The following is a 26,816-nucleotide window of genomic DNA, read 5'->3' as shown; positions in this document are numbered from 1 at the left end:
GATGGACGGAGTGATTTGAAACTGCGGATATTGCACCTTACTACTTCTGCAATACAGAATCGCCGAGAAAAGAGCGAAAATCTTTCGTTTCATAATTATTTCATGTAAAAAATATATATTCAAATAAAAGATTAGTGCCAATTATATTCTTTCCAAAATAATCCGAATCTATTGGATCATTTTTCGTTCTTGCTTTTACTTTAGGTAAAAGTTGATATTTTTAAGCAGGCTGTTTATTCACACCTAGTTTAGGTCTGCGATATTTTTGTGACCAATTTCGAGAAAAGGAAATCCCGAGGCAATTCCATGGCAATTCCGAGGTAACCCCCAATTGACTTCAAAATGTATTATTTTGATGATTTTGGCATAAAAGCCGTTGTTTTTCACAGGAAAATCCTTGATTTTAAGTCATTTCGCGACTTTAAGTGCTTCCACGACTTAATGGCTATTTTCGCGCCACCTTGCATGACAGGTGCCCGGGGTCATTTATGAAACAGTGGGACGTTGGAATAGTGGCGTGACATTAACACCCCTCCTAGACTTCCCGCAAAATTCATTTCGCGTCATGGCTGTTTAGTGAATTCGAGAAAACCTTGAAAAAAATCAACACAAATAGCAAAAGTATTGGTAACCAGAGAATGGAGAATCTAACATTTTAAATCGTTTGGTAGCATCTAATATATTGAAAATATATTAAAAATATATTAAATAATTATATTCATACACTATTCTTTGGAATTTAAATTAATAGAACAATAAAATGCCTATTGTGTCAACTAAATTATATCGCCATTCGATACCAAGGAATGACCATTGATAAAGATTTATTGCATGAGGGCCAATCTGTTTAAGAGCTGATTAATCAGGAATAACTAACTCTATTATTAGTGATTAAATGTATCTGTTCGGCAATAACGTTCCTCTATAACTCAAGAAATCAGTACATACGGGTACATGGCAGCTGTTGTTTTTATTTACTTATCAAACTATAAATACTTTTCATCGAGCTTATGAAAGGAGAAAAGAACTTATTTCGTGAAAGCATTCAATGCCATTGATATCTCTAGCCTTAGGTACATTTGGTATACCAATTTATATTGGAAGGAAGAACAAAAATCTACAGAAAAACAGATAATGAGATCGGATACTGAAACTATATGTGAATGGCGTTTCAATGCACCTCACGTTTCTAGTTTTCCACACCTCACACCTCAAGTTTTAGGGATGGTGACGGACGACTAAGCTCATTTTCGCCATTTGGGATGGACAGGAAAGGATAAAGGGTGGAGGGAAACTCGGCGTCGGCGTTAGCCTACTCTTAGCGAAAGGCGCCAAGTGGTCCGCAGCCTAACGCTCCATCCGACGGACGGCGTGCTCACTCCAAGTGCCCACAAAGCACCTCAAGGAAGGATCGGGAGACCACGGAAAAATATCTGCCACCTCCGGGATTCGAACCCGGGCCCTCTGGGTGGGGGCAGTACGAATCGAGACACGAGCGTGAGTGTGACTCAGTAGTAGTGTCTGCTTCGCATTCAGAAAGTTCTCGGTTTGAATCCAGTATCTAAAAAATTATGCTCTTTCATTATTGACTAATAAATATTGTAGTCTAGTTACTTAGTCTATGATCTTCTTTCATGATATCCGAAATCAGCCCTCACTGTTTTCTTGCTTTTAAGAATTAGGTGACAGGAACCTTTTGTTTTAATCACTGTTGCCAAAACAAAGTTTATAAGACATTGATAATATAAATACATAGTAATGCATTGCAGTAGACCCATGACAAGAACAAAAATTTATGAGATGCAATTGCTCTTGACAGCAATTATATGTATTGGTTGGAACCAATGATTTCCATCGCTCAACTCTGCTCTTGTCTAGGCTTTCCATTTTCTGCGCTCATAATCTGTTTGTTTTGTGTATGTAAGGATCTCTGTTCTGCATGCAGTTTTTCATTAAATTTATGATTATGAACTCCTTGTTTCTATAATATCTCCAATTCAGTATGTTTTCTTCTACGTATCTACAGCATTTCATTGCTGTCTTCGTTACCTCAGCCCTTGTAGGCCCTTTTGATTATTCACTTAATCCAGTCTCTAACACCAATTTTCAACGGGTTCCATTTATTCTTTTTTCTCTCATTAATTTTCCATCTCCCTGGACTGTGAACATCTGTGGATAATGTGAACGTCTTACAATATTCTTCCTAGTTTCAACGCTATCGTTCTAATGCTATACTCGCATGTGAAGAATGGTTTCTTTTTCAATTGATAGGAATTTTCGCGGGAGTTAGTTTAATATTATATATGTGACTTATCTGTCATCTTCTGTGATCTTGCTTCGTGAATATGAACCTTTGCTTTGCCGTGAGCCTTTAATAACAATACATATATATGAATAGTTTCATATTTGCCGTAATGGATTATTCTGGCTATTTTATTTATCTTTACGATGTATTCTTTTCTTGACATAAAATTAATGCCTTCTTGGGCTCTTTAAGTTGTCTTCTCCTTCTGATTTAATGGCGACATCATCATCAGCAAATATTTGGATTTGGAAATATTACCCATTACGAGTATTTTCAAGCCCTTTATGCATCTTCATTACATTTCTCAATTGCTTATTCTGAAAAAATCCTAAATAATACTAATATGCAACTAAAAATTGGCCGAAAATAACGGACAGATAAAAATGAATGTCATATTCCAACAAAAATTATAAATGGATAAATGTCTTCATTTAGGCGAAAATTAGAACTATGAAGGCATTAAGTTCTAAATGACTACCAATAATATAATGTAATATGCGAATCCGATAAATTTAGGAGTGTTACATTTGATGATTAGTGGGCAGATGCACATTTTAACTACAGTGTGTAATTGAGAATTAAGATGAGACCTACTATGTCTCCAAGACATTGTTCTGTGAAATGCAAAAAATTTAAAAAGTGTAGCACCGTTTAAATAAGTGGTTTTCCGTACATTTTCGTGAAATATTGGACATGACCTTCATTGCGCCCTTGGATAATCGTAGAGGGGGTGTAACTCAGTGGTAGAGTGTCTGCTTCGCATGCAGAAAGTCCTGGGTTCGAATCCCAGTACCTCCAATTTTTTTCTCGTCTGACAAACCGTAATCGCTATGTGGCATGTTTCTCAACTTCTAGTTTTTGTGCCGGCTCAAAAGTGTACGTAATTTTATATTCCTAGTGAATTGTGTAACAGCTAGAGATCCTCATTTGCCGTGTTCATATTTTGGGAAAATTTCATAAATTTTTTTAATATTTAGAAGTTTTTGCACAAAGCATATTTATTTTGTAGGAAACTTTTGTGCGGTGATTTGCTAAAATGGTTTTTACAATTCTTCATACTTCTCTAAAATATTCCCAGAGCACTTCAGTTTTTCTACCTCATCCATGATTTATCTCTTATGTTATCAACGCAATAAGTCAAGGGGGTGTAACTCAGTGGTAGAGTGTCTGCTTCGCATGCAGTAAGTCCTGGGTTTGAATCCCAGTACCTCCTTTTTTATTAACTCGCTGTATTCTTTAAAAAGTATTTATGCTCATTGGATCGTAAATGTTTTGTTATTCACGAAGGCATTGGCAGTTCAACATTTTACTTTGAAAGTGGACGCGACTCCTTTGTCACTAGCGCTTCGTGGTAAAGAATGAAAGACGTCGGAAAGGGAAAGTATGAAATAAGCTTTGCGGAGGAAAAGCTGCAGATGCGGTGCGTGAATTAAATAATGGAATAAATGAATGAAAACATAAATGATGCGAAGGGGTAGAGAATCGAACCACTGAATGGACAGTTCAATGGAATGCACAGTTCACGTATTTCACTGCAAAATACTCGTTGTGTTAAGAAATAAAATGATTTTGAATCAGTCGTGATCGAAAGAGAAAAGAAATTGAAACGTTTATTTGTAAAATTAATGTTTTATTTAAACCCCTCTATGTGTTAACAAGATGATATATTCCTATTTCAGAATTTCGGAAAACAGAGTATATAAAAATCAGTTTTTAGTAAGTAGGAAATTTAGTGATTTCCCATTATTATGTAAACTACCATTATGCTTTCAGTATTTGTCTTGCCAAGGTAAGATTTTCTTTTTTCAAATATTATTGACTACACTCTAAATGGAGTCTTACAGGATTTAGGAGTGTTACATTACCTTCTGCATTTCTTCTTTTCCTATGCTTTCGTCACATACTGCCACGCCGCACTGCATCGATGCCTAATGCTCACTGAATTTTCCATTTCAACCAGGATTTCACAAATCTTTCCTCATTCACATTTTTAAGAACTACTTTGGTCTTCTTTTGTTTATTTGCCACATTTCATGCTTGCAATATCTTAAAAAATATTCTCATTAAGTCAGATATTTTGGGCACAAGAAAGGTACCTGAATTTTTTCACTATTTTAGATATTACTCGTGGCATGTACTCGTTTGTTTTGTTAATGTCTTGTGTTATTTATCATTATTATTATTATCGATAATCTATCGGTTAAGGTAAATCTTGGATGAAAACAAGCTACCAAATGGTACAGCGGCATTTCCGTTGTCTTCCTTAATAAAACACAACCTGGCACCCAACATTACACTACTCAATTTCCGTCTTCAATTCCGAATACCTCTTTCCTCCCTTCATTCCATCCAACATCTATCTTATTGCTACCCCTTCCTTGCTTGCCTTTTACACTCTATCACGGTCTTCCAAATCCCATTGCCGATGAAAATGCTCTGCATACATCTTTCCTGGCTCTTTTGATTCCTCTCAGTAATCCTCTATCATCCCCCACCATCCTTAGCATTTCCTCGTTTGTTATCCTTTCTGTTCACCATTCTCCACACCTATAACTTCTATATATTGGACAGGGAGATGATTTAAAACATCAGAAACAAATCCGATCACCTACAACCATGTTTTTACTTGAACCTATGTCTAAATGCCACCATTGCTCTTTCAAAATCATATCTTTTTGTATGATTGCTATAAGATATTTGCATTTATAGTTTTTTAAATTAATCACCATTTACAGAGAAAGTCAGCGTTGTCCTTTGGATCAATTTACGCTACTAATAATTGTTTAACCAAGGATTATGAATTCAGTTCTAATATTTAATATGATTAAAAATTGACGTATCCTTTAAACTCAACGGTTTAACTGGCTCATTAAACAACGATCACGCGAAGAAACTTCATATGAACCTCTAATGAGCAACTCAAAATTTTACACAATATTAAATCAAAGATTTTATTAATGACTGTACAAACACTAACATTGAATTTTATATTCCGATTTGCGTAATCACCAAAAATCTGTGACGTATCATTTTATTGCCTCTCCAATGGGAAGAAAATTTCTTTGCATTTATGACTATTTCACGAGTCGTCCACTTACTAGCAACCTTGGAGGGTTTTTTTGAAAAATTTTAGTTCCCATGACATAATTCGGCAAATAAGTGTGATTCTTATTTCTTGCAATTTTAACTACTCTTAAACTCCCTTATAGTTATTTAGTAAAAAGTATGGAATTAATTTGTTTGGTTTTTATTTGTCTCACCATAGGCTATTAAGCTGATTAGATTTGAGTGGTACTCGTAGTTGTCACCTCAAATCAATCCCTTCCGCGCGTGAAATATCACACTCAGGGGCAATTTGATACTTACCTAGTTGTTAGCAGTTTACACACACCCGGTCGTTTGAATGATTTCAAGTAAACGACGTAGTGAGGATTGTGAACTACCCTCCATTAGGCATTATGGGTATGAAAGACGATATACGACATTAAAAATATTAACGGTATAAATATTTTAAACAAGATTGCTGGTATTCTTGGCGTGAATATGTGCTGCATGATACCCTGTAACGACACCGAAGAGACATATCACCATATCGTTGATAAACTATACGAGCGCTGTTCTCGATATTTCGTGTGAACAATGTAGTCGATAGGCAATATTATTGATAATGTATATAGTATTATTCGATGTACACAATAGTTTTTAGATTGTTCGATATGCCCTATATACTGTCGAAATTATTCTATATGCCATATATCGTTGATTAAGCTTGATATTCTTCATATTTATAATCTTTATCTTAACACTTCATTTATATCCATAGATGACATTGAAAATTGAATTCCACAAATTCCTAGGGTCACTTCCTTACCATTCGCTCTATGCTGTTTTCAGGGGAGATCTAATAGCCATACGAGTATCGGAAAACTTACAATTAGGTGTGAGTATCCAAAGGATAGAACCCGAATTCGAACTCGGAACTCTTCTGTCGGTAGCCGAATGCGAAAGAAATTACGCTAATGAGCCGGGGAGTATTTCCGAGCACTTCCCACTTCAAGTCGGGTCTTCAAGTTTCGCCGAGAGAAGACTTGGGTGGAGGAAATTGCGGAATGAGTGACGCAATGTCTCTTATCAGTAACACTCTTTCCGTGTGGGAGGTCGAGGTTAGAGAAAGCCGTTCTGGGATCCATCTTAGCTTTGATGTGGATAGCACCCTTTGTCGACCACCATTGAGCCCGCGCGAAAACAGAAGACAAACACAAGAGGTTGTGCGGGGAAAGTCCCCGAGATTGGAACCGGGACAGGGCGAACGCTGCGAGGAAAATTCGGGACGCAACAGCTCAACAGAACAGGACAACTTAGCGTGTCGTTGGGTTATTCCCTCTCTTCTCCTAAGAGAGCCGGGGCGGGCGTGCCGCAGGGCCCCTCTTATCAGCCCTGTATTATTCAAATTGCCCGTCAAAGATCTTGACAAAATTGTCTATGTAAATATCGGCCAGGAGTTTGGGGCAATGGCGAGCCCATGGCTAAACCATCGGCTTTTTGGAAATACATATGTACCATTAAAAATAAAATAATTTTGGAAAACGTACGTCTTTAGTAATAAGCTGAGTTCACTAATAATTGGCACTGGGACGTATTTCTGGAGGAGGATGTATTCGGCGAGGTTCACATCTTCCATAGGTGGCACGTTGGTGAAAAAGTTGCGTGCATCAAAGGAAATAAGCAAGTACTTTTTCGCGATGACCTTTTTTATTAGTTTGTTGACAAGATCCAAGGAATTTATTAAACAATATTGGGTGAAAAATTTTGAAACCTCCCTGAGGAATTCATTAAGTCTTTTCGCTAGCATGTTGAGAGCTGACATATTTGATATTACTGGTCAGATCGGAATCCCATTTTTGTGAACTTCTTGTATCCCGAAAAAACGTGGTGCTGAGGGATTCATTTACACTAGTTTGAGCATTTCACACCTTTTAAATAACGTAATACTGGATTAAATCGCTTTCTAATTTCTTGTTGAAACTTGGGGTTGGGTCTGAACGGTACTCCAATATTATTGTCTCTGATGAAGCCTTGCTTTTAGTGATGTAAGTATTTCATTTTAATACAACCACCTGCCTGCGCTGCCTTTATCTGCTTTTTGGAAGATCAAGTTTTTAGCTGTCACTGAATGTTTAATGGACTTCAAGGCCTCGTACCATGTAGAATACTTTTTCTTTTTCACTTCTGGTTATGAGATTTTAAGGAGCTCCTGGGAAACAACTTGTTTTACCGCGATTCTTTCTTTGTGAAGGGCAAATTCAATGTCAACCCAGTTTTTTTTATCTCTTTGACAGAAATAGGAATTTTAGTTACGTACTTTAGGCCCTTTTCTAGCCAAGAAATTTCACTATTAGAAAAGGGATGTCCGAAAAGATTTACCATTCGAGGTCCAAACTTATCATCACATTTAGAACTTATTTTTAAATTTTAAATTTGACTCCGTAGTAACTACTTATAATTTTTCCTAGCTTACGGTTGAATTTCGCTCTTTTTTGAAAGGAAATATCACTGCATTTCCGGTGGACATCATTACCAAAGTATAGCCACTCGATCAAATGAAGTTCATGAGACAATTCCACGTACAGTGTTAGTTATTTACTGCTTTATCGCAAACTTGCTTGCAAATTTTAGAGCTTCGTTGAACATTTATCCATATCTAACCTTGACGCTGTTGCCTTTCGTGACAGCCGAAGCTTAAAAAGGTGCAATTTGTTCATTTCAGGAGAATCCATATTTTCGTCATTAATCTTACCAATTTCCTAATTTACTATTTAATTTTACTATTTAATTTTTCTATTTAATTTTAATATTTAATTTTACTATTTAATTTTAATATTTAATTTTACTATTTAATTTTAATATTTAATTTTACTATTTAATTTTACTATTTAGCTTTCCTATTTAATTTTTCTTTTTAATTTTGCTATTTAATTTTGCTATTTAATTTTGCTATTTAATTTTTCTTTTTAATTTTAATATTTAATTTGCTATTTAATTTTTCTTTTTAATTTTAATATTTAATTTTACTATTTAATTTTGCTATTTAATTTTGCTATTTAATTTTGCAATATAATTTTGCTATTTACTTTTACTATTTAATTTTACTATTTCATTTTGCTATTTAATTTTGCTATATAATTTTGCTATTTACTTTTACTATTTCATTTTACTATTTCATTTTGATATTTCATTTTAATATTTAATTTTACTATTTAATTTTACTATTTAATTTTGCTATTTAATTTTGCTATTTAATTTTAATATTTAATTTTACTATTTTTTCCATTTGAGTAATACTTCCTTCATGTTCTCCTGTTTATAATGGATTCAAACCACATGCTTGTAAGATTTACGAAACTATGATGCGTGTAGTTTCATTGCAATTTTTAGTTAAAGTGTTAGTTTTATGTAGAGTATATTCTTGAATTCTGAAATTTATTACGCCGATGGTTACACGAACATGACATAAAACTCTCAATAGTCATGTCTCTGCCACTTATGTGAGTCTCACTACTGGGTGCATGCATCGTTCAGCCGTGTGAATAATCATTTCAAGATTGCAGAAACAGACTCACAGTCAGCTGATTTCATGAAATAATTAGGAAAACCACATCTACATCTATGTAATACCCCTCAAGCCGCTGTAAGGGCGTGTAGCGGGGGGTGTTAGGGTACCACCCGTAATTGAGGAAAAAACCTCATGCAATAGTCACAATGAGCCGAATTGAATGACATAAATACATATTTGACTTAATTTTATTGCAATTAAAATATAACTCGCAAGAAAGCTAAACCTTGGATGAATGTTAATCACTCAGTGGGTATTTTTCCACCACTCTCTGTTCCAGTTTCTCACAATTTCGCTGCTTAAAAAGTATCGATTCGCCATGGTCGTTTCTTCCTTTTTCCCACAGTATCATGTTGTCGTGCAAAGTTCGAGTTTTTTCTAATCAAGGACGTCTCATAAATTTAACGCCTTCGCTTTACTAAGGATTGCAAAATAGCAACCTTTCGGTATTCGATAAACGGAATTTATGGATGATTTCAAGGTAGCGGAGCATTAAGTTGGAGGGAGAGGAATTATTCTTGTTACGATCGAAAATTTCTGGTTCATACCCACGCAGTGCTCAAGCAAGCTCGTTTAGTGAAGTATTTGGCATGGCCCGCTACTCTCTCAAAGGACAAGATTTGAAATCTGGTAGTGGGCGTGGACTTTCTGCCCTCGAGCGATGAATAACATATTTTTAAATTTACGGAACGTAATCAGGAGCTGCCAGAACATTGAAATCAGTAGATCGCAATTATTCAGCTAGTATATTGAGTCACCCGTAGTCAAGTAAATGAAGTAAAAAACATGCAGGGTCCGTTAATAAGTGTCGTGACTGGTTCGCTGTAGCCTCAACGGAGCGGTGGATGTGGGGTCCGACCGGTCGGCTCGGTAGAGGGGTCCCCCACCACTCAGGCGCACTTTAGTTCAGTCGCCTCCGGACATGCGTTGAGACAGGAGTTGGATTTTTGTGACGTGTGATCGTTTGCGGTGTCGTCGCGCCAGCATGGAGCGCACCGTCGAGCAACGCTACGCTGTGAAGTTTTGCTTTAAACTCGGGAAATCCGCGTCGGAGACCCTTGAACTCATTACACAGGCTTATGGAGATGATGCCTTAAGCCGCACAAGAGTTTTTGAGTGGCACAAAATGTTTAAGGAAGGCCGGGAGCTCGTCGAAGACAAGCACCGCGCCGGACGCCCGTCGACCGCTCGAACCGATGCTCAGGTGGTCAAAGTGAAAAACGTTTTTTACTCTGAAAGGCGTTTAACCATCGCCCTTATCAGTGAGGATACCGGCCTCTCAGTCGGAACCGTCCACACCATTGTCACTGAGGATCTTGCGATGAGGAAAGTGACGCGAAGCTGGTGCCGAAAGTCTTAAGCAAGGAACAAAAACTTTCGCGGGCGGAAATTTCGCAAGAAATTTTGGACTGCGTCCAGGAAGATGAAGATTTTCTCGACAGTGTTATTACCTCAAAGGATAGCTGAAAGGGAGCTCAAAGGATATCGGTTCGACTCCATCGAGGCGGTTCAAGAGGCGACGACAAAGGCTCTCAACAGTATTCCGGAAACCGACTTCCAGCGGGCTTTTGACGAGTGGCAGATGCGCCGAACTAAGTGTATCGATGCAGGAGGAATGCATTTTGAAGGTTATTAAGGAATTGTAATGATAACTGCAATAAATTTTGATTTTTGGAACCAGTCCCGATACTTATTGTATGGACCCTGTATTTGCACGCCGAATTAATTTTCTCCAAAATAGAGTAGAAAGAATATTTAACCACTTTTTTCAAATTTTCTGGGATACCAGTAAAATCGAAAAAAAATACTCCCGAGGACATAGCGGTGGTTCAGGTAAATTAGTAATGAAGCGTTTATTCCTACTTAACCTCTTTGTTTTTGGCGAGTTACCATTAAAAACCGCAGTTTAAGTACTGAAAAATTTGAATGAGCATTTTTTTGCCTCTCTAGAAAAGTATAAACAAATAGCTCATTTCTGTCTAGGCCTTTTGAAACAACTTCTCAAATTTGACGCATACTATTTAGAGTTTTTATAAGGAAATGTATAATTAGCTTTGGTTATTGTCCTTTTTGTTATCTACATCTTATCTCGTATGCATAGGAGAGTGTATAATACTTAGATATCGTAGTGGATGTATCGGCACTTATCATGATCTTTCTTATTCGAATTATTTTATAGGAATACATTGTAGTTAAAAGTTTAGAAAAAGTTGGTTTTTTGGTATGGTATACCTGGTGTGTAATCATCCCCTGCTATACATTCTAGCGGTGGCTTTTATAGTACCATTTTGAATAAAATAGAAGATGTTAAATGATATATTTTGCTCCAGGTCTTGTACCAGGGCTTCCTTCATTACAACGTATAACGTGTGCTTTCTAAGAATATTCTCCATGAATGGCAAGAGCCTTTCTATGCGATAGGCATGAGAAAGTCGGAATCGCCCGGCATCATCGATTTAACTGCAAGATAATTATTAGGCTGCTATCGCTCGGAATAAACCGTGATGTGAACATTAATGCGCAATTTGGTTTTCACATGATGAAAGTAACTTCAAATACGGAAATGTTCCGTGAGAGTGAATTAATTCATTTTTTGCTCAGGTAAGCGCTCGGTTCAATTTACGGGTAACAAAAACAAACCGGAAATTATAAAGTTAGCAGAATTGTTTCCAACAAAGAAACGATTCAAAATTATGTTATTTAGAAGATTATTTCCTGAATTTCAATGAGCGCTGAGAGAGTGGCATTACTAATTTCTTAGGCCCTCGGGAGTAAAATTTGCTAGTTTCCACGCGTGAAATATTTTTCATACCCTGTGCGTCCTGAAAATTCAAACATGGTACCCTGCAAGCCAACGCTAGGGAGTTTGACTCTCTAATTTTGGCCGCATGATCCCTCTTACTACGCTGTACGATGGGGTTTATAATAACTTTTCAACACAATTGCTAAGGAGGCATATTTCCAATTTATTCAGGTATTTGTATCCCGTATAACCTTAGCTCCGAGAATGAGTCCCAACCTAGCTCGTCTGATAATTTTGATACTCTTCTCAGTTTATCATAAAAACGTTTCAAAAATCTAGCTCGTCAACGTTGCACGCGATAATATTAAATGAACTTACATTTCTCAACCAAATAAATGGCTTTCCGATATATCCTCATGGTTCCTTGTTGGGGTACTGTCAAGCACGAAAGTCAGACTCCATTCTTAAAACTAGAAAATTTCTTTCAAGCCAAACACTGTTCTTACGAATAGCCTTTCACGATTGAGCAAAGGTGGCTTTTAAATGTGCGTTGGCGGTCTTATATGGGAGGGACACGGCATTGTTTAATAGGTGACAGCAATGAACGTACGCAGGCAAAGTTAGATGCCTTCTCACCCGAGAAGTCAAGCACTTGATTTCCGTTTCGTGCTTCCGGGAAAATTGCTTAGCTATGTCGCTTTTACTTTTACCAATTGAAAAAAGTATTCTCTTCGAAAATCAGTTGATTGATATTGTTGGGGTTTCGTTCTCTGAGTTCAAAAGACCTAAATTCCCTAAGGTTTTTAGCCGACTGGGAAAGTAAAACTGGCGATACAGAATGCAACCTGCTTGACGACATATGTGGCATCTCCAAGGCATCGGAATTGCATCCATGAAAGTCTTTCCGGAATTTAAACTCTTCCTTGTCTAGGAAAGGCACGTGATGAAAAGTTACTCTTTGGAGAAGGGCATTTCTCATTCTGCGCTTTTGGCATACACTCTCTCGCCGAAAAGTCATAGAAACAGGCGAATCATTTTCCTCTTCTCAGATCGTCTTTTTCAGATCAAATTTATCACAAAAAAATCATTGATACTCCTCGAACCTGGGCGAGGGCTGGCAAAAATACTTTGGACGGAGTGCCAAAGGAAAAATATTAAAATCATCCGGTGACAAGTTAGCTGAAGACCCCGAAGGGAGGAATCAAATAGCAAAGGGCGAATTGCACACGTTTCTTTGGTAGTTGGGCTCGACATATTTCGTCAATTATCAGGCATCTTACTTGATCTAGCATATTTTCTTTCATCACTTCACTCTCCTCCATGTATTCTTTTACCTTGTCTTTTGTCTATTAATTTGCCCGGGAAGTCTAAAGCTCACTCTTTCCCTTCTCAAACGTGTCTTAGCTAGACGCTGACATATCGAACACTTAAAAATTCAATTTCTTCCATGATTTTTATTGCATTATCATTTAACATGCTTGCACGGTTTAGAAATGTAGTATATACCGGTCACCCAAATAAATATGGGGTCTTATAATAATGCTCTGGATTTTGGGTGCTCTTGCTCACATTTTTATCAAATTCCTTGCCACAGGCCACTACTTAGTAAAGGCACTTACACTCTTGGCATGTTTCTAGTACGGAGCCGGGCACTGTGTCACATTATTATTTCCTCTCACAGAAATTTTCAGTGTGGGTCTTCTACTTTGAGGAAACATTTTTCCACCTTGATGAAACAAAGTTTTACTGACAAAACGTTTGTTAGATTTGGACATCTCTAGCGCATACACTTTAATGTGTCAGCAGTCTTCAGCAAACGCATAAGTTTAGAGCCTGCGGTGAAGGACCTTATTTCTGAGTTGAAAAATTTGCAAAGAAAATTGTTTACTTAACTAGTTGGACAGAGTGAAGGGAAGCAGAAGGTATGCGGTTCCAATAAGTGTGTTAGAGTTTAGGTTGCCCCGTTGCGTCTAGTTAAGCGAGGCTTTGAAATGTAACTGTGATAATTTATTGTTTCAATCCGAAACCTACCTGAATGGTGGACAATCATAATAGTAATAAAAATCACATGGTTTCAGGGACTAAGGGCAGATTTTTAAGCCCCACCATTCCTCTACGCAACCACCTCACATCCCTAATATGCATTGTTAACTCCACATATAGTATACCTCCCTCTACTCCTTCCAACAAGCCTAATTGAAAAATATTCTCTATCCTCAAAGACTGGGTTTCGAAGTCGTTCCCGAGCATATTTCACATTTTGATTTTAACTTTAGTTTGATACACTTTGAAATAAAACAGCTATGTCCACTATTACTTTTTCATACATGGGAGCTAAGAAAACCTACCTGCAATTCTCAAAGTCTTGAATACGCTGATTTAAAAAGTATTTAGGTTTATTTTTCATTAGTTTAATCCCTATAATTAAGCGTTCTTAGCCAAACCAATTATATTTACCTCGAGTCACAACTCGGTAAACGTAGTAGTAGAAAACATGTTTATTACGAGCATCGATTTAGCGGAGACCCCTTTACCCTTAGTATTCTGTTCTCTAATCATCTTATGTGAGATTTATATTTCGTAATCACTGATGTCTTTTGTTGTGAAAACAAATGTCATATGTCTATAGCTGCCACCTTTCTCTTCCCCTTGTCACCTTTCCCAACCTCTAACCTTACCGTAATCATCTGCCTATGTCATGATTCGTGAAAATGAACTCGGCATTCATACACTATACACCTAAAATACTTCCAGCTAGTCATTCGATAGAAGCTTGTGTTCACCTGTTTTTTGTTACCGCATGAGCTGATAGAAGTCATATTAATGAGCCGCTATGTGTACATCTTCACATAGAGATGTGTAGAATCAACCAATTCGTAGCACTAAGCAATTTAAGTTGACGTTTATAGTTAAGATTCGAAAAGACAACCATTATCACTGAATTAATATAAAAATGTATCTTTCCACACAATTGTATTCCGTACAGCTAATTTCGACGCATCGGCGTCATCCTCAGGTACATGGTCTAACTAGTTGTACCTAATAAAATAGAGTAGAAAGATACTTTGTTATTTTCACTTCAGTGATAATGGATTTCCACAAAGATAAGCCTGAAAACATCGAATTAAGACAACCATTTGGTTGTCTTTACTCATTGTTATTGGTCATATTTTGGCATTTCTTAGTATACTCTTTTTTAAATGTTGAAGATAAACTTCCGAACAAGGCTTATGGATATGGTGAATATTAAAAGTACTTAACTTTAAATGTCAGAATTTATTGTTTATATTCAAAAGTGAAATTATCTCTATGGCCATTCAATGCTAACATTGTGAATCTACTACAAGTGACAACCTGGTGAGATATTTTCAGGAAAAATTTGTAAAAATTTTCATGTAACAAATAAAATGTATTATTGATCTTTCCACTGATTGAGATTTATTTTGATTGACGATTCAGGGTTTATAACATCGCCAAAATGACGTAGTCATCTTTCTCTATTTTTTTGTGTAGGGGATGATAGTTCCGGTACCATTAGATAATTTTTACCGAAATGGTATTGCCAAGAGGGATATTTTACAGTGAGGAAAGATAAAATAATTCACCTAAGGTTTGGAAAAGTCACTCCAAAATCTTTTGAGTATTCATGCATTCTTGACGCGGTTAAATGACGCTTTTTTCATAGGCTTTGAAGTGATACTAATATGCAGTCACATTTTGGGTAGTGAGAAAAAATTAGGTTTGTGTGGATATAATTCGTTGTTATTTTCATTCACGCGAAAAAAGTAAAACTTATATTTGGTATCCTGAAATTTACCCTAGTAGTGACTTGCAGGGTACTAAAAATGCTAAATACTAAATTCCCTCCTAGCGCGGTCGGACGTCATTCCGATCCTTTATCCTTCGTGGCGAAAAATGATATCTTAAATCTATCTGTTCTACACTCAATCCATCGGATTGTATTGTATTGCATTGTGTTTTTACCCGCTTAGTTTTTTGCTAATATTTATTTCCATATATTTATATCAATATACTTGGTCCTCCGCTTCTTTTTGAGCTTGATCGATAATTCTGTTGGCTCGCCTCTATTCGAACACCCTCTTGCCTTGCTTCATACAAGGTGAGGGGCTACCATCATTTTAGTTACACATTGGAGTATCGTCTCATTGATTGTGCACCGCCAGCATTACCTCAACCGAGGGGCATTTTTGGGGTTGTTCACTTCACACCATCACATTTGTCGGATCCCTCCTGGCATGGGGAACAGTTGCTGCGGTTTTTGAATACGCGTTTAACCGAAACTCTGTCATGCTCCAAACCCTCTTATTCTTACTCCAAACCTGGGAACATACAATGGTGGCGTTAAAACGGGGGAAGATGGAGGTGATAGGGAAAATGTAGTGGAATATGCTGGACTTAAGAACAACCCTATCTTAGATTTGGAAGAAGGAAAGGAGTGCAAACAAAACCGGAGGGCAGAGACGATCACTGAAAACATGAACAAGGGGGTTTGACGTTCTGTGGGTACCGGAAGATAATGGGTCATAGAAGGCTAACGAAGATGATCTTTGATTACGTGTTGGGATCGAAGACCACAACCGAACGAGGAGAGAGTGAATAAAAAGAGTAAGGGAAGACCTAAGCGAAGGAGAAATGATGTAGCCACTGATCCTCGGTAGAGGGTAATAGGTAGATGTGGTCAGTGGCCTCAGTTGGGTGAATGGATTGAAGGCGATAAACCAGAAGGAAAGGGTAATCACATAATCACAGAGGACGAAAGATGGGAAGGTGAGCAATTGAGTGAAAAGATACTGAAAGGAGCGGAAAAAGGAACTCAAAATAAATAACACGATTGATACATCAGATTGAAGAATTTAAATGAGGTTCATAGATAGCACAATTCTTTTTAAGAAATAAAAAGTGTAAATTCGATCAAATACGTAAGTGTTACCTTCACTCACGACTTCAAATGAGTGAAATATGTAGAGGGAATATGCGGACAAGCTAACAAAATATGAAGATTTATTAGAGGAGTACTGGGTAACTATGATGAAAAGGTTTTAGAGAAATGTTATCTTTCACTGGTTGGGCCTCATTTAGAATATGCAGCTGGTGTATCGTGGGATCTCCATGAAGTTGAATTGATTGTCGAATTAGATTGCGTGCAGCGTAGATGAGCTAGATCTCTTGCAGGTTGTTATGGCAAACTGAGAAGCGTATCAACATCATTAGAGGATCGAGAATGATAACAAATTATCGGCATCGTACGCATGCCAAGAGTAGGCGTATTTTTAGTATGATTGTTGGAATTCTCTAAAATTGTAATTTTCATTACCCATGTTTATATATAAATATATATATATATATATGTACACACACATACACACACACACACACACATATATATATATATATATATATATATATATATATATATATATAACTGCCAGAATTATATCAATTTCCAAAAATTTTCTTTTGGCGTAATAATATAATTCATTCGCGTAGTGGTTAAATGAACGAATTTAAATATCAGCCCAACGTTTCTAGACGGGGAAAACACAATGGAATCAATTCAATGTACGGATAAATTATAGCATATTTCAATGACTAAATCGTCTTCGAAAGCTCTATCACACCAGCGAGAAGTTAACTCATTTTTCTCACCGGAGCGCGAAGTGCAAACGCCCAAACGAACGTAAGACTACCTGCGTCGGGCAAAGTGTAACAATTTTTGATTATAATTATTAAGCATGATCGTTTGCACAGAATGGATGCAATTGAACGCCTGAACAAACTCGTTTCGAATGCGTGCATGCCTAATAAAATGTTATCTGGAGCATAGAAAGTGAAGTATGACCACGTCTGCGAGGAGCGTGGCTAGGGGGGGATGATCGGCGATGGAGTAGGAAGTCGGATGGGGCAGAAAATGGCTTTTTCTAATGATGAAGGGGGAGGGTGAAGCGAAGGTGGCGGCCCTTGGCACGGCTATGGTGCTTCGAAAGGGAAACTTGGCCTCAAAACCTCTCTTCCCCCGCCACTTCCTTTCACTCCTTTCGCTCCGAAGACGGACGGCTGAGATAAGGAAAGAGGAGGGAGATTCGACGCGATGTAGTTAATCGTTCTCATTTGCTTCTGTGCCTAGTTTTAAATAATAGATAGAGCCTTTACTCAGGCCACCGGAATCAATTGATTTTATCTTTTCGAACGTGTTTTGCTATTTTTATAGAATTACGTCGGTGGTTGCACTAAAGCTACGTTGAAGATGATATGGAGAGGTAAGTTACGGCGGAGGGAGATGGGTTTTCTACTATGGCTCAAATCTATTCTGCAAATATATCTAGAATTGCATTTTGCCTTGCACATAACCAGTAATATAAAAGAAGTGATTGGAGAACTTCTTCACAATTTGATGAATAGAAAGTTGCATGATGGGTTCTGTGAGAAGACGAAACAATGAGGCCTAGGAAATTTATTTACCAATCAATACTGTATGTTGTAGTTTCAGTTTCACATTGTGTAGCTTTAATAGGTGTTTTCCTGGCAGTAATATGTGTGTTATAGGTGCTCCAGTAGATGAGGGTGCTCGCAGTGAAATTCGTTCACTCCTGCGTAAACGTAGTGGAATTAATTAATAGGGAATACAAACAAATACACAGTTATTTAACATAATTTTTAATTTGACACGATCTGAGTTGATATGTTAAACCTGAGCTTTGACGTTCACTTGGCGATGATGGAATTTTCACGCCATCGAAATACGAGTTGTTTCTCAATAAATGCTGTGTGGAAAAGTATCTGTGTTTCAATTAACTTTAAACCATGAATCCCAATCAGGAAAACCTCCTGTAGAACAGGAGAAATAAAGTGCCTGAGGAATGAAACAAGTGTCAGTATTTGAAAGGGATACTACACACTGGAATATTCGAGACCTTGATTTTGTTGAACGTTCACGAAAAAATGGACATTAAGTGGAATTATTGTTATTTTATGTTTGTCGCAATGCTGAATGGTATATTCAACCGATACATTTTTTTATCCTCAGATTATGTCTCACCCTGAAACATCACTTTTACCTTCATGTGTGTGTATATCCATGGTTTGGGAGATACGTTTTTAAACTTACGGTGGAAGTTTCATAAAAAAACCATGAACTTCTAGGGTTGGTTTTGGAGATCGTTTGAGTCACGAAAGATATATGGCCAATGTTCACAAGTCGCTTCGTTCTCACCATTTAATAAGCGCCAATAATTGTTGGGCCTTTCCGCTTCATTACTCGGGTGGCTGCATTTCTTCGGTTTCTTTGGAAAAAGGTGACAAATAAAAAATCTCTTTTCAGAGAAGAGTCACACACGGATGGAGCGTTAAATTTGTTGAAATGGGTCGCCGGTAGGGCTTCTCGTTCGAGCAGCGAATGAACCGTTTCCTCCACGCCCGACCAAATCCTGCGAGTTTGTTGGGTATTATTTCTTAGATTCGCCTCGAACTCCAAATTGATCCGACCTTTACGTCGCATGCTTTGGCGCTAAAAATGTCGCTGGCGCTATTGGACGCGAGTTGTCTCACATGACCCGTTCAACATACACGGAAACTAGATTAACGTGTCCGCACACGCGGGAGCCACGTATTATGGCATCCATCACACCCCCCTCCTTTCCCTTGGTGGAGTGATTGCAATTTATGCATGTGAAACGGACTGCATATGCTTGCTCACTGACTGCCTTCTAAAACCAGAAATTCGTCCGTTGAAACCCGACCGAAAGCCTTATAAAAATGGAATTCGAACTCCGCGTGGCGCAGATGCACCACAAGGGAATCCGCAGTTTCAAAGGTAGATTCAGTGGTTCCCCGTGCGGCGATGGTTCATAAGACTTTTGACCGGAAAAAATTCCGAATACATCCTTAAAGTTTGTTTGAGCCGTTAGGAAATACTCAATCCAACGCCACCTTCCTTCGTTCTAAAAAAAGAGTGAAATGGCACTAGAATTTGCTCATGTACTTCCGAATATCTTGATTTATTTTCGTTTCATTTTTATCAAAACTAAAGATTTTGAAGACCTTCGGAATTTAGACATCAATGCTCACTTCCAGCTCACCTTTATTGAAAGTAAAAGGTGATTGGCGTCCACATGATGGAAGTCACTCTCATTTTAAGGTTTTCCACTTCCATTAAAGAAATCAATTCTGAAATCAGGGATTTTCAACATTGGATATGAACTTAGTGTATGTCGGACGAACTCTTTTTCAATATCCAGCTATCTTTTCGACTCTCACTATTTTCCCATGTGGAAACGCTATTTATTTCGTTTTTTCGTCGACACCAGTTTTGGTTGAAAAATGAAACTGATTGCGGCACAGCAATAGATAGTCTCTTTAAACGCACCTCTTCACCTGTGGTTGATAATTGGTATAAAGAATCGGGTAGAAAATGAGTATCTTGCTAATTACTGTTTTCAGCACCGCAAATTGAAAGCATTTCATTTATAGAATTACGATTTTGAACGATGCGATTTTCAGTATCCTGACTTCAGAATTGATGTACGCACCGAATTAACCGGCCTTGATAACAAAGAGAGTAGGTATAGCCCCTCATATCTTGCCAAATAAGCGTTCTCCTGGGGGTGGGTACCATATTACTATTTGCGCAAAGCATACGAGAACGGACCGGAATGTGATAGCGCGAGATTTACATTTCTCCTTTTCAGGCTCCCATTAAAAATGAAAGGGGTCCCTTTCACTGCGCCAGGGATCTCACAGAAGCTGGAGGGGGTGGGGAACACAGGGTGGGTGAATTGAGGAAGTTGTTTAGGGGGACTGCCTTGCGCTCCGGGTACCCGTTGATGCCGAATCTATCTATTCATTATCGGCCTCGCCGATATCGAACGGTACAACCTCTCCGCTCCCGCGAACCCAGGCTATAAACATCAAAGAAGCCGCCACGCTTGAGATGCATGCTCTTAAAAAAAACTGTATAGCCCCCGGCCTTCACTTCGGAAAAAAAAATTATCGAGATCGAGAAAATTGTTTGAAAGAGATTCAAGCTGATAGATAGGGGTAGTAAGGCGGAAGTACAAGGGAGGGGTATAGAGGTAATTAATGCGTGTGTAATTCAACTCTAAAATTTCCGATCAATTAAGTTACACTTTTGATATGATCACTCGTGTGGATGGTATTGAATGCAAAAGATAAATGTATTCATACTTGTAAGGTTACCATTTGTGTTCGGTTGTAGCATAACTATTCATATCCTTTGTTTTCCACAACTTTTTATAGTAAAGCAGTTGGTGACGATTGTAACATGATAATTGGTGAAAGAATGCAAATTTTACCGAAGTGGAGTGTAAGATATGAACATGGAGATGCATTTTTCTCCCTGATTTTCACCTATAAATACGTAGAAATAAACGCTAATTTGTTGTTAGAGATATTAGCCCAAACTCAGGGTTGATTCCTTTTTGAAAAATCATCATTTGTAAATAACCCATATTTTGGCTTCCGAAAATATGTCTATCAATGACGCCTTGTTCTCATTCACAAGAAATATATGGGATGCTTTGAGCAATAACAATCGTGACTCTGGGTTATTTGTAGATCTGAGTAAAATGTCTGATATGGTTCACCATAAATTACTCTTGGACAAATTAAAAGCATAATTTAACTATAGGCACTGCAAAATTCTGGTTCCGTTTTTTTCATTTCATTTTTAGTTTTCATATTTAAGAGATAAGCTCCAGTATGTTAATATGGATTCAGCTTAATCAACCTCAATTTCATTAAAACATTAGGTCCTTCAAGGGTTCTCTCCTTAGGATCGCTGATTTTTTTAACGCCTGTGCACATTGATGACCTGGCTTCACCCTCATTACTTTCACGCCTATGTGTTACGCTTTGCAGAGGACCCAAATTCGATCTTTCATAGTTCCACTGAACTAGTAGAAAATATAATAAGTGCAGCAAAGAGCTTAATGAAACGGTTTGCTAACAAATTGACATTAAATATTATCAAAATTAATTAGGTAAATATAAACCCTAAAAAGATATAACCAATAACATTTATTCCAAACGATAACAACAGTCCTATTTATGGAAAAAATGTACTAAATGTTTAAGCATTGAGACTGACAATATATTTTGTGATATGCAATCACTTTTAAATTATAAATCCCTTTTTAGGGCTCATCTTCATAGGCTATTAATACTGCGAAAAAGAATAATGGTTGTATATCTCATACTTCCAATAGGACACCCAGTGAACCCTTCTTTCAATCTATCTTACCTGTTCCATTTTTGCTCGTACATCTTTGAAACCCCTTGTCTCATGCACAAAAATCTAGGAATATAGTATTTATAAAAAACTGCAATCAATGCTCATGGGCATAATAGTTGAGCTCGAAGTTTTTTCCGTGGTAAACATCACATTTAATAAGATCATTAGAGTTGTGGAACATCAAGAAGTTCAAATGTTTAACAGTTTGCTGAACCCCATTAAAAATATTAACACTGCAAAACATTTTTAAATGCTCAGTAAAAAGAGTTATCTCTAATTAAACTATTCTAAAATGTAAATGACTATTTAAAGAATATTCATTACAATATACTCAACTGACAATTTTATGATCGTTTACTTTATTTTTCATTGTGTTTCATTGTACTGTTTATTTCATTTGGTTTTCTGTGTATGTGCGGAACAATAATATACCACTGAATATTTTGGATTCTGCTGACGAAGCTATGCATCATGTAAATGCTTAGGGTATTCTCTAATGGGTGGAAGGAAGGAGCAGCAATAAGCATTGTAATTATTACTATGGAAACATACTGTCAACGAACTAATAGGTACTAAGAACTAATATTCTTCAAGAAAACATATGCTGGGAAATACGCAGAAGAGAGAGGTGAAGTAATAACTACGAAATCGGCTGAAATAGCGTTAAAGCTACGTCCAGAAAATTCAATCAGCCTAATACGTGTTAGATATCGGAACCCATGGAGTCAATTCTACTGCGCTTGGGGAGAAAGTCAAATATAACCTATGTCAAATAACGGGTGATTGGTTTCTTTGATCAATGATGATCCATCTTTACTTTATTAGTAACATATTGTCACAACGTGTGGTAAATCAAAAATGTAGCCTTGGAGTGGTACAAATATCTTGAATATGGTAAAGGCAAATTTTCATATGTGACTATGGACTTGGAAGTACCTAAATTGAGTATCCCAACATAATATCCTTTTTGATCGCAATGGAATGTGTCCTTGATCGTACTAGTATGTATTATGAAATATTGAATAGTCGTTACCAGTTTATTATAGTGAGAAAGCGTATGATTGCTCGACTTTGGTATCTCAAAAGTGGAACCAACCAAAGAATCCGATTAACATTGCTGAACTGTTTGTTTGAATAAAGGAAAGCAAGATAACACGATGGGCGTATTTCACCCCGACCATAGGGGGCATCATTAGCGGATCCAGCATCTATGTTAGTGAAGTCTTTGTTTGGAATCACCCATTTAACTTTTCGGCAGACACCAACGAGTCAAAGTAATGAATTTCCAAATGCACGCTAATTTTCTTTGGTCAGGATTTATATACCACCGTAAGCCGCAGTACAACCTCCGCTCGTCAAGATGGCCCTGGAGTATCATCGTAGGTGAACCATAGAAAGATGCACTTGTACAATGGGATGCTATTTCGCTGGATGACTGTTTCCCTTACATTCAACATGCCTGAATCTTGAGCGTTGGAAAATTTTATGATTACTGAAATTTGAATTGTTACTCAAATATTTCTCTCATTTTGAGGTCGTTCTTCTCATGGGTACAACTTTATTTACATTTAGAATCGGTTTGGAGGGCATTGATTATAACGTCCCCAAGTTTTTTATATGCATCAGATACTGGAAGAGAAACTTTAAATTGTTTGTTGCCGATTTCATACATTATGAAGGACAGTTCTCGAAGGGTATTTGACGAAGTGAAATCATATTCGTGATTTTATTTTGATCACGGCTAGTTTCAATGGACACACCAGAGTGTTCAGCTATATGTTTCTGTAAAATTAAATGGGAGGATATCATTTTAAAATATTTTATAGAAGAGGATATAATGGTTCCACGGGATTAGAATGAGGAAAGGATGACTAATTCATCACAAGACTTCATTCATTCCTGGCTAGTTAAAAATCTTTTAGAGTTAAAAGCCCTCCAGGATGAACAAATGTTAAACTCTTGGTAACAATGTGGCATGAAATATTCATGGAAAATTTCTGTACTAAATGTGTTGTGTATGCATGGACCAAGGTATTCAATCCCCTCCCGTCCGTCCCAACGAGCCTCTCAGAGTAGGTTTATAAATATCCTGTACTCAAGCTTCCCAATACTTCAGCGTGGCGAATCCTAAGAATGGTGGTCAATAGTTATTAGATGAAGAACGGAAAAGGGCTTCATGTAACGGGTAGAGAGGAGAGTCGTTTCAAGTCCTACCTAAAGTAGTTTGCTCAGAATAAAAACGAGAATAGGAAAGTTGTCTCGGCTGCGTTCCTGTGGTCGTATGGCCGTACGGCTTGGTTTTCCTGACGCTTGAGTTGAGCTGTGGTTGAGAGACGGTCTGCTGTTCGACTATGCCTATCAATGCAAAGGTCGAAGGATAAAATATCATAGCAATTTAATAAAATATCGCATGTTTAGAGTGTTGCACCGAAGGGATATTGCATATTTAGTTAGGAGTTACTGTATGTTAGGACATTCGATGGCGTGCTGGAATGCCTGAAAACTAAATAGGTACTAGAAGATTCCTTGCCTGTCAGATAAAATTTCCGGAGATAGTGTTTTCATGCTTATGTAGGCCTATAGACTTTAGGATTTTTATCAAGCTGGTAGGTGGCCTTCAGGGTGACGATGTGCAATGAAATACATGTTTAAAACTGTAATCCTCTTTTTGGATAAATAAATGTGGTCTTCAACTTTTAATCCTGCAATAGATTACTAGCCGGCCGGATTAGGACCGTCTAGTGGGGCTACCTTTGATGTTGCCCTTATTGTAGCTATATCTCGCTATGGACTTTTAATAATAAACATATACAGTCCACTTTAAACATGATGAGATAGGTTTTCCAATGGTTTATATCTAATAATCCAGAAATGAAACATGAGTGTCACGTAGAACATATTGTAACGGGGTCAGCATCTCCATTTTGTGCGCCATGGACCTAATTTCGACTATAGATTTAAAGGCAGATAGATGACCTAGATGATTAGTTAATTCAAATACGAAGTATTTGCAGAGAAACATATCGATAGAGACCTCAAGTAGTAGTAGTAGTAGTAGTTTAAGGGGAGGCGACCGACAACTGAGGTCATTTATAGAGACCACAATTAAAATAAAATATTTGATTCAGATATTAGAGAAAGTAATAAAAACTTTGAAGCGTAAAAAATTAAAACATTCTATTGGAAATTTACAGGAAAATAAAAACACGCACAGTTATTTTTGTGCATTCTAAGTTAAGTTCTAAAAGAAGTTTTATCTTTAACAAAAACACTGCTGATGGCGCCTATTAAGTGCAGTCAGTGAATCTAATATAACAGTTTCAATGCAAGACATTAACCGAATGTCATCGTTGAGGGGACTTTATTACTCGGAAAACATTTCGCTATCGTGAAATCTTTCTCTCCCACGCCAAATAGCAGCAAATGGAGGCGACGTCGGGTTTAACGTGTTCTTGCGGTAGGGCAGTTCCGCGTCCGTCGGCGGAGACGCGAAGTCTGCAGGACCCGGAGTGATCCAGTTTTCTCCTGCGGTCGCCGCGCGGTGGACAGAGAAAGAAGATGTAGAGAGAGAGAGAGAGTACCGCTGCCGACTGGATTCCCCACCTGCGCGGTCGACCAAGCGGCTTCCAAGGCCCGAACGAACCATTGGAAAAGCGAAAGACGAAGAGTGAGGAGGATGCGTCTCGCCTTACATTACCACCCTCATCCATCTCATGAGAGACCGCAAGAGTACGTAACGATGGGTTGCCGGACTGGGAGAGGGGGGAAGTTTGGTTCGGTTGGGGTCGATCAAATTATGCAACGATAATCAGCGCATTCGGTCGTTGCACAAGTCGTGATGTGGGAAGGTGGGTACCGACTCCGCCGCCGACTTGGACAAAAAACGACCCTTTTGCTCAGGGTCGCCTGGGGAACGGATGCGTCCAATCGGGTTGGATCATCTCAAAACTTAAGTCGTCATAACGTTGGAAGATTGATGCGGGATGGGAAGCCCCTTTAATGAATCCCGTATATGCCTCGTATCTCCTCGTCCCCGCCCACCCTTGCGTCCCTCCCGGGGGAGGGGGGAGTAAGATGATGGAGAGATGCAAGTCAGGAATGATTTCAAAAGAGTCTCTTCTTATTGAGATCTCAAGAGGGAATCGGAAGATGATATCACTCAAAGGAGAAATGTAGGACAGAAAGGTTTTTTAAAAGGTCATTTCGCTCTGGGACAGTTCAGAGAACGGAATGGATCGAGAAAGCAGCTACTCATAGCTGTGTCAGCGGCGAACGAAATCAACAAGATATGTTTCGAAACCCGATACACGAGTACCGTACTTCTTGGATGCGTTTTAGGGTAAATTTATTCCGATAGTCATTCCTGGCACTTGGCACCAGAAAGCTTACCTCCCCCGAGCAATTATACTCAGTCATCCTTTTAGTCCTAGGCTATTTGCCCTTTCCTCACACTCCTTGCCATCTATAATAATTAGTTAAATGAGGGTTAAATAATGAAATATTAAGCCGGTTTAAAAGTATTAAAGTATTTAATGACATTCCGCCATATTAAATACCTTATTTTGGGAATTAAATAATCCTGGATTCAATAATGAGGTATTTCAAAATACTTTTATGCATAATCTGTTGGTTTGTGACTTATTGGTATGATATGAAATTTACTTGGGCCATGGTAGTGGTTATTATAGCGTAAATGTTTAACTGTGGATCGCAATTCGACCTACGAAAGGTAGTTAATAACCAGTAGGGATAAGGAAAAGGAATGATGGTGGTATGAAAATTGGAAAAGAAGCAAAGGCAGAGAAACACTTGTACGGGTTGTGAAATCAGTCTGGTTTGAAAAGGTCGCTGATTTCAACTATTGAGTTTGCAGACCCACTTTCTGTAC

The 26,816-nt window shown here is 37.8% G+C and overlaps 2 non-coding genes across 2 annotated transcripts; both read left to right on the top strand.

Annotated features, from left to right (window-relative positions):
- Positions 1–3,031: 3,031 nt before the first annotated feature.
- Positions 3,032–3,103, top strand: TRNAA-CGC (transfer RNA alanine (anticodon CGC)). The gene has a single exon. It is a non-coding gene; the product is annotated as a tRNA-Ala (tRNA).
- A 343-nt stretch (positions 3,104–3,446) lies between these two features.
- On the top strand, positions 3,447–3,518 carry TRNAA-CGC (transfer RNA alanine (anticodon CGC)). The gene has a single exon. It is a non-coding gene; the product is annotated as a tRNA-Ala (tRNA).
- Positions 3,519–26,816: the final 23,298 nt, after the last annotated feature.

The sequence above is a fragment of the Hetaerina americana genome, unplaced genomic scaffold, assembly GCF_022747635.1.
Source record: "Hetaerina americana unplaced genomic scaffold, ioHetAmer1.1.p SCAF_8, whole genome shotgun sequence".
NCBI lineage: Eukaryota > Metazoa > Arthropoda > Insecta > Odonata > Calopterygidae > Hetaerina > Hetaerina americana.
Note: the sequence above shows the minus strand (reverse complement) of the source record. Positions and strands in the feature narration are given on the sequence as shown.